Source organism: Bubalus kerabau, chromosome 15, assembly GCF_029407905.1.
Source record: "Bubalus kerabau isolate K-KA32 ecotype Philippines breed swamp buffalo chromosome 15, PCC_UOA_SB_1v2, whole genome shotgun sequence".
Classification (NCBI taxonomy): Eukaryota; Metazoa; Chordata; class Mammalia; order Artiodactyla; family Bovidae; genus Bubalus; species Bubalus kerabau.
The window spans coordinates 507,075-516,743 of record NC_073638.1 but is presented as its reverse complement, the minus strand read 5'-3'; positions in this window follow the sequence as shown (position 1 = coordinate 516,743).

The following is a 9,669-nucleotide window of genomic DNA, read 5'->3' as shown; positions in this document are numbered from 1 at the left end:
CCTGAGTCAGGAAGTTCCCCTGGAGAAGGAATAGGATACCCTTCCAGTATTCTTGAGCTTCCATGGTGGCTCAGATGATCAAGAATCTACAGGCAATGCAAGGGACATGGGTTTGATAGTGGAAGCACAGGGTAACCATGAAATTTGTAGGGAATATAAATTTGTACAGTCACTATGGAGAATAGTATGGAGATTTCTTAAATAACTAAAAATAGAATTGCCATATGATTCAGTGATTCCACTCCTAGGCATATATCCAGATAATTTGAGGAGATCCATGCACCCAAATGTTCATTATAGCACTATTTACAATATCCAGGACATAAAATTAAACTAAATGTCCATCAACAAAGGAATGGATAAAGAATATGTAGTACATATATATAATGAAATATTCCTCAGCCATAAAAAATGAAATAATGCTATTTACAGAGATATAGACAGAACTAGAGGAGAAGGCAATGGCACCCCACTCCAGTACTCTTGCCTGGAAAATCCCATGGATGGAGGAACCTGGTAGGCTGCAGTCCATGAGGTCACTAAGAGTCGGACACGACAGAGTGACTTCACTTTCACTTTTCACTTTCTTGCATTGGAGAAGGCAATGGCAACCTACTCCAGTGTTCTTGCCTGGAGAATCCCAGGGACGGGGGAGCTTGGTGGGCTGCTGTCTATGGGGTCACACAGAGTCGGAAACAACTGAAGTGACTTCTCAGCAGACAGAACTAGAGACTTTCATACTTAGTGAAGTAAGTCAGAAAGAGAAAAACAAATATTGTATAATATCACTTACATATGGATCTAGAAAAATAGTACAGATGGACTTATTTGCAAAACATAAATAGAGTCACAGACATAGAGACCAAACTTACGGACTTACAGTTACCAAGGCTAGGGGGAGAGGGAGTGGAATGAATTGGGAAATTAGGACTTACATATATACTCTACTATGTATAAAACAGATAAATAATAAAAACCTACTCTATAACACAGAGAACTCTACTCAGTGCTCTCCGGTGACCTAAATGGAAAGAAAATCCAAAAATGAGGGGATATATGTACATGTATGACTGATTCATTTTGCTGTTCAGCAAGAAACTAAGCAACATTGCAAAGCAACTATACTCTGATTAAAATTAATTTTTAAAAAGAACTATAAGGATTTGCAGAAATGCAAGTGCCAAGTTTAATTTTAAAATAATAAAATAAAGTGTTATACAGATTTATTCACATATGAAAAAGTTTTTACTTTAAAGATTGGAAGACAAATTATATGACATATTTATTATATAATATGTTGTTGGTATTTTAACATAAAGATACCAATGTTTTTAATTATTATTTTCAAAATCAATACTGTTCATAAAAATTGTTAATGTGAGTGTAGTTTGGCATAACCACGACTGTTGACAGTAGTGACTAGCAACAGAACAAAGCACAAAAACATACAGGAATAAGTTTGTGCTGGCAGCAGACTGGTCTGAGGAACATGGGTACATGGATGCAGAGGAAGAGTGAATTAGCATTGATAAAATAACAGCTTTTTAACTGTTTTAATGAGAATTAAAATTGTCTTGTGATATAAGAACTAGAACTTCAAGAGAAAAAAGTTAAAGTAGTATAAGCAATGAAGTGCAGTGTGAGTAGAGATCACTGTTACAGCTGATGAACTAATGGTCATCTCTGGGAAATTGTTATCAATTCACCAACTAGACATAAGGTGAGGACACAACTGGCACTCACTGACTTCAGAAAATTAGGATGAAGTGTGAGGCTTCTCCGGCTGCCCCATGGGTCACTTATAATTACCCTAAATCCCATCTTTATTCTACCAAGCAAAAATTTTGACCTCTGCTTTTAACTTATACCATTTATACATATAGCCAATAAGTCCTCTGAATAATCAACCATATCAGTTTAAAGCAAAGTCTATTTCAACTTAATTGTAATAGTAATACACACATTATTCAATTAAACTTTAAGGTAGCATATAAAACTAAGTTTTATAGGACATTAATAATGGCATTAATAATGTTCACTTTTTTCCTGGATCTCAGATTCCCTTATTCTCTTTAGGTATTCTTAAAGCGAAAAGGCAGTGAATAGTAAAATGATTTCTCCCAGTTACACATGGTCAAGTTGAATGATGAGTTATGTGGAAAGGAAATCTCTTCCAGATGATCCCACATATTCTTCATTGAGAAGCTAGTTTTAGTGTTCCAAGCCCCAGGATAGTGGTCTCCCTTCTGGATATCCCAGTGTATCACAGAATCCTTCCAGGGAAGGGAACACCTGAGGAACAAGTTGAATATACTTCTAATTGCTTCTCTTCCCTAGAGAAGATGGCCTTTGGGAGAAACAAGAAACAAATAATATGTTTTTATAATTTCCTGAGGGTCTGTATCAAAAGTTGGATCTCATGATCAAAATTACATAGAAAATTCCAAACATGACCCACCTGTTCTCATTATTTCACTTATTGCTTCAGTTTCTTGAAAACCTTAAAGTAATTAGAACTATGTTTAAAATAGTCCTATCCTATCAATGTCTTTGATATCCTCTATTAACTGACAGACTCAAACACATGTTCATTTTCTTCTTATGTACTAGACTTAACTATGCCTGCTGCTGCTGCTAAGTTGCTTCAGTCATGTCCGACTCTGTGCGACCCCATAGACGGCAGCCCACCAGGCTCCTCTGTCCCTGGGATTCTCCAGGCAAGAATACTGGAGTGGGTTGCCATTTCCTTCTCCAATGCATGAAAGTGAAAAGTGACAATGAAGTTTCTCAGTCATGTCCGACTTAGTGACCTCATGGACTGCAGCCTACCAGGCTCCTCCTTTCAAGGGATTTTCCAGGCAAGAGTACTGGAATGGGGTGTCATCATTGCCTATTAACACTCAAATCCTCTATGATACATATGTTTGGAGAGATGAGAAATAGTGTTAATCTCACAGAGTAATTCTTATCTCTCATAAAGGCATTAATACTACAATTGAGAGGCAATAACTTAAGCAGATAAACTTCCTTCCAATCAGAGAAATCTTTATTACTTGTTTAAATTCCATATACTCTAACATTATAAGATATGAACTTTTACTATCAATCTGCTTTTTCTCATTCTTAATAGAATGCAGAGATTAAATTTCCACCATGTGGTTCTTATGGGCTTCCCAGGTGGCACTAGAGGTAAAGAACCTGCCTGCCAGTACAGGAGACATAAGAGACACAGGTTCAATCCCTGGGTCAGGATGATCCCTGGAGGAGGGCACGGCAACCCACTCTAGTACTTTTGCCTGGAGAATCCCCAAGGATAGAGGAGCCTGGTCAGTGATAGTGCATAGGGTTGCAAAGAGCCGGACACAACTGAAACAACTTACTACACATTGTTCTTATAATAATCTTTAAATGTTGTTGAGTTTTTGCTATGTGAAATCACTATACTGCTGCTGCTGCTGCTAAGTCACTTCAGTCATGTCCAACTCTGTGCAACCCCATAGATGGCAGCCCACCAGGGTCCCCCGTCCCTGGGATTCTCCAGGCAAGAACACTATACTACAGTTTTATATACACTATTCCATTTAACAACAACTTCACAACAATCTTATGAGTTTGGTACACTATTATCTATAGTCTAAAGAAAAGTAAATGTGGTGAGAAGGTAAACAATTTGTCCAAGTCAAAATGATAAATAAATAAATAAATAAATAAATAAAGTCTGTATTAAAAACCAGGATATCTGGCTCTAGCTCTTTGGAATTTAGCTCTCCAGTGTAGATCCAGTTTACTAGTGGGAATCAGCAATGTCAGAGTTCTGACAAAGCTACCACCTGTGACCATATGTAATCCATAGCAGCTATTTGGCTAAGCTGTGAGATGTACAGTTAGATGTTAATGAGTTCAGGATCTATTTAACAATTTCAGAATTTTTGTGCCCTAAAATCCTTCCGGTACTAAGGAATAGTTCGGGAGTTTTGGATGGACATGTACACATTGCTAGATTTAAAATGGATAACCAACAAAGACCTACTGTATAGCACATGGAACTCTGATCAATGTTATGTGTCACTGAGGAGAGGAGGGGAGTTTGGGGGAGAATAGATACACATATGTGTGTATGGCTGAGTCATTGTTAATTGGCTATACCCCAATACAAAATTAAAAGTTAAAATTTTTTTTTCCAGGACTTGCATTTTATCAACTCATATTCTCTTTAAAGATGAGGGAGCTGAGGTCCAGAGAAGAAACATAGCTGATTAGTAGCAGATAAGAATCCAAGTTTTCTAATGATTTTTTTTCCCACCACTGCACCTTACCTTCCTTAAAATGACTTAAGTCCAGTGTTTACAAGGGCAAAAACAAAAACAAAAACAACAACAAAAAAAACACTTTATGGTGACAAAGAAAATTAACTTTCATCTTTTATCTTCAGCAATATGTGTCTTGCCTCTCTAAGATAAAAGTCTAAGTTTGAGGTCAGGGATGCAGAAATTCAGTCATATTGCAAAGACCACATCTATTTCCAGCAGAAATAAGATCTTACCTAGTTGGAATATCCAAGAATGTTTAAATATAATCAGAATAAAGAGTTCCCCAGAGCTTGGGATTTAATGTATATTCCCAACTACAGCAAAGGGTACATTCATTATAGCATTCTTGTAGATGCCATATATTAATGCATTTTCCACTTGGAATTCAATATTTGAGCTGAAGATTTCCTTCAAAGAACAAAATCTAAATGCTGACCTTCCCTTTAGTCCCAGGCTGACTTAAAAATTGACTTCAGAATCCACAAATTATAATCCTATTCTGGATAAATTACAGATACATTCATATATATGGAGGAGAACAAATATTTCTGCAAAACATCCCAGGGTTTATAAAAGTAATCCATAAAATATTAGGAAGTAAATCTTTAATGATTTATAGGACAGATGGAGGCTGAGCATGGCTGACTGGCTGTGACCACAGGTGACCAACTTGCCCCCCACCCTCCACCAGCCACCATGGGCTCAGAGGAACTCTGCTTAAAAATTGCTTGCCCAGCCACCCACAAGAGGGGCTATGGTTGTCAAATTAAGATCTGACACCTTGATCCAAAAGACCCCCAAAGTCAGTTTCACACATGAGGGTCCAGGACGGGTGTCATGTCAGACACCCCTGGGACAGCAGACAGGATGGAAATGGTGGGGAAAGGTCCCAGAGGCAGGCGGCCCAGGCCTTCCTTCTGCAGGAGCACCTCTTCTGCCCACCCCTCACTCCTCTGTCCCTCTGATGGTTTTGGGGTCAGCGTCCAGGGTTCCTAGGAAACGGACAAGAGCAGCTTGTGAGCCAACATGTTTCCTTGTAACTGAAACCCATCAGCATTTTTTAAGTCCAACCTCAAAGCCAGGGCATTATTTTTGTCAACTGGTCAGTGCCGAGAAGGCCACACAGGAAAATCCCGGCTGTGTACTGGGGGTGATGGAGGTCCGCATTGCCCTGATGTTGAACTTGACTCCGGCTTTGACAGAATTGTTAAGGCCACAGACACGTGAACCCTGCAATGTCAGTTTGCTTTCAAGCTGCCGTTCAGGGCTCGCCACCGCACCCCAAGGCTGGTGGGCTGTAGTTTCTCCTCGTTCTTCCCTGGAGCTGGTGTGGGCTGCAGCGGCATCTGTTTCCCGTCTTTGTGGATGTTGTTTTTTGAAAAGCAAGCAAAGAGCTGCCTGCTTGAGGATGGAAGCCACCTCCACACCAGACTCAGGGACCCATGGTCAGGCGGTGAAGGTACCTGAGCTCCCAGGGAGGCTCAGACCCCGCCCAGCCCCTCTGAGGCCACATGTGCGGGTCCAGACCCAGCCTGGCCACTTCCTGAGGGCTGAGCAGCCTCAGGCACATGGCTTCCCCACTCAGAACCTTAGTTTTTTCATCTGTAGAATGGAGGTGATGGCATGTCCTCCCTGCCGGGGGTTGGGCAGGGTTGCCATGGACATGGGACAGGGGAGAGGGACATCATGTTTCTTGCAGTTTCCAGCTGAGGCCTTGTGGGCATGAGCTGGTGTCCAAGACAGTTCCCAGACTTTGCTAAGCGTGGTGATGAGCATGGAGTTGGGGACGGGCATCCCTCCTCATAGCCTGGACATTGGGGTGGGGGGTTCTCGACTTTGAGGTACCTCAAGTGTAATCTCAACAACTCCCTGTGTAAGGACAGTGCAGCAGCAGATGTTCTCAGGGACTTGTCAGCCTGGATGCAAACCCCCATCACCACCCCACCTTATGTGAGCATCCTGACCCAGCTTGTGGTACAGGGGTCAGATTCCTTTACCGAGGGAAGGAACTGAGGCTCTGAGAGTTGGGGCAAGGAGATCAAGGCCACTGGGCCTGACAGGGGCAGAGCCAGCACTTGAACCTGGGTGCTGGGCCCTCATGTCAGACTCTTTGCCCTGAACCATGAGAACTGGACTATAGAGAGGGCTGAACGCCAAAGAATTGATGCTTTTGAACTGTGGTGATAGAGAAGACTCTTGAGAGTCCCTTGGACTGCAAGGACATCAAACCAGGCAATCCTAAAGGAAAACAACCCTGAATATTATTCATTGGAAGGACTGATGCTGAAACTGAAGCTCCAATATTTTGGCCAACTAATGTGAAAAGCTGACTCATTGAAAAAGACCCTGATGCTGGGGAAGATTGAGGGCAGGAGGAGAAGGGGGTGTCAGAGGATGAGATGATTGGATGGCATCACTGACTCCATGGACATGAGTTTGAGTAAGCTCTGGGAGATGGTGAAGGACAGGGAAGCCTGGTTTGTTTCAGTCCATGGGGTCTCAAAGAGTAGAACGTAACTTAGTGACTGAACAACAAAATGTGGTCTTCAGCCCCCATCTCACTCATACTCCCAGGCTTAGTGCCTGTGCTATGAGCCTCTCCTACAGTGAGGTGTCAGCGACCATTGTCTAGTCCCAAAGCTATTCATATCTCTATTCATAATTCCACCATTACACATTCATTTCTTTGGCCATAAGGTTTTTTATGTCTCTTGAATCTCAAGTGCTGAGGCTTTTATACACCCCACCTGGCTTCCTTTGGGCCTTTCTTGGTTTTGTGGAAGCGTACTTGTTATAAACTGGAGAAGGAAATGGCAGTTATATAGTGAATTCTGGACATGTTTTAAGAGTCTTGTCTTTAAAGTTCCCCAAGGATGGCTCTGCCCAGGTCCCAGGTAGTTGGGCTGAAATCTGTGCCCCTTGGGTTGCGGTTCTGCTGTCCTCCCATGCCTCTCAGCCAGTTGTGTGCCAGAGTCAGCTCTTTCTGGCTCACCAGGAATTCTGCCTGCCAGGTATTAGCCCTTTTGTACATGAATCAGGCCACGGCGGGAGTATTCACACCGTGGAAATTGGCAAATGATGCAGCTACAGACCAGAGTTGGCTTTTCTTCCTGGAGAGCAGGGGGTTGGGCAGGGGGCTGCATATGTTATCAGCATGCCCCTGCTCTGTGCCCACGTGTCTCCCTTTCCTGAAGAGGTCAAGGGTCTTCAAACATGTCTGTTGTATTTTTGCTTTTCATTATGACACTTTTTTTTAATTTCTGCACATTCTGTTTGGTTCTTTTCCAATTTGGCTGTGTCATTTTCTTTAATGATTTCCTGTCCTTTGCAGGACCTTTCTATCTTGAGGTTTATTTCTCTAAACGAGGTGAGCTTAGCTGATTTATTAGGTTTATTATCCATCTAATCCTCTCAGAATCCCAAAGCTGAGGGGGTCACTTTTGCTGGCTCTCCTCCAACTTTCTTTCATCCTGGTAGGCCTGGCACTATTCCCTACTGGCCACCACCCTTCCATAACCCGTGGGGCAGTTCCCAAGCCTGGGAAGAAGGTGCTCTTATCCAGAAAGACTTGGCACTTGCATTCTCCACTCATCTGAGGGCGTTATGGATAGGACCACCTTGAACCAAGGTCACGGGATGACATGCCTGGACCCACTGGGGTCCTGACCTGCTCCTTCTCCTGCTCAGCACCAGCACCACCTTCCTTGTAATTCCCGCATCTGGAGGAGGGAGGCCTTTTTTGGGTAACCTGAAAGTGTCATCTCCTGGGAGTATAGCTCCATGGGGAGGAAGGAGTCTTCTGTTAGACTCCTGATCTTGGGCAGTTGCTCCTCTGGGTCTTCTCAGGTCTTCAGCAACTTTAGGGTGTGATACTTTTTTTTTTAAATTGTTTTCCATGAGAGGGTGGATCTGAGTAACCTACCCACCCATCATCAAAGCAGGCCTGTGAATGAATACATGTCTTTTATTGCTTCAATAAACGAGGCCTTGGGAGCCAGACCCTATGCCGAGAACTGAGGGGTAAATCCACCCCAGCCAGTCCTGCAGCCCCAGCTCCCTCAGAGACCACGTTCTGGGTCCTGGCTCACTGGAGACAGTCGAGGGTACCATGTCGGGATGTGTTGAAGACATGCTTATGCCAGTGCCCCATGTGACCGTGCCTGAATGACTGCAGCCACTCCTCCAGGGGGGTGCCGATGTGGTCAGCAGGAACCACAGTGCAGAAATGCCTCCCTGCAGACCCTTGCCCAGGGACTGAGCACTTTCCTGTCCCCTGCTGGAGCTGTCCAGGTGGAGGGTGGGCGTGAGCAAGCCAGGGTCAGCCCCCAGGGGCGGGCAAGCCTGCCCCCTTGTCCATGAGTATTAAAGTGAAGCTGGGGATGCTGCCAGAGGTTGGGGAAGGACCACAGGAGTATCCTCGGCCAGCACACAGTAGGACCTCAGCAGGGACTGTTCCCCCGGCCCCCCTGGATCACTCAGCAAATATCATCAAGCCAGGTTCCCGTGAGAGGACATGTTCAGGTGACCCAGAAAGGGCCCCACTAGAAGGAGGGTGGTCCTGGCGCCAATCAGGAGAAGGAGGGGATGAGGCCCACCCCATGCCAGACACTCTCCCTCCCAAGGGGCATGTCGGTCACCTAAGCAGATAGACCCAGCCTAGAACCAGCCTTCCAGCTCACACCCTTGCGGGACCCCAGTGCCAACAGGAAGAGCAGGCAGGCCCCAGGGCTGCCAAGAATGCACCTGGTCATTAGGGACTGACCAGGAATCATGTACCTTGAACACATTCGAGAACACGACCCCTCCCACAGAGCAGCCCTGGCATCAGAGGCCCTCCGAGTGGTGGTATCCTTGGAGCTGAGGAAGCTGAGGGCACAGAGAGGGGGAGGTTCATCACGCCCCTGTGGTAGTCAGAAGTCCTGCCCAGGCCTCCCATTGGGGCTCCTGGGCTTCCTGGCCCGTGGTGCTCGGGAGCAGTCCTGTTGTGCCCCTGTCGTGTACAGATGCTCCCCGCAGCTCCTGCTGGACCGTGAACCAGGGAGGGGTGCACACACAGGATGCCGTGGAGGCGCCCCCACCACCCTCGGGCCTGAGCACTCAGCACCCCCTAATTCCCTGACGGCAGTGATGGGGCCCTCTGGGGTGGGCGGCAGCTGTGGAATCAGGGTGGGCTGGGGAGGTGGTGCTGCCCGGGAGCCCTCTGGGGGCAGCTAGGGACCCCCCACTCGGCCTCACTGTGGCCAACCTTCCAACAACCTCGGAGCCCACCCCCCAGTGGAGATGGGTGACCGTGACATACAACACGCAGGCTCAGGCAGCCTGGGGATGAAGAGGGGCCCTTGGTGTCCTCGACCACCAG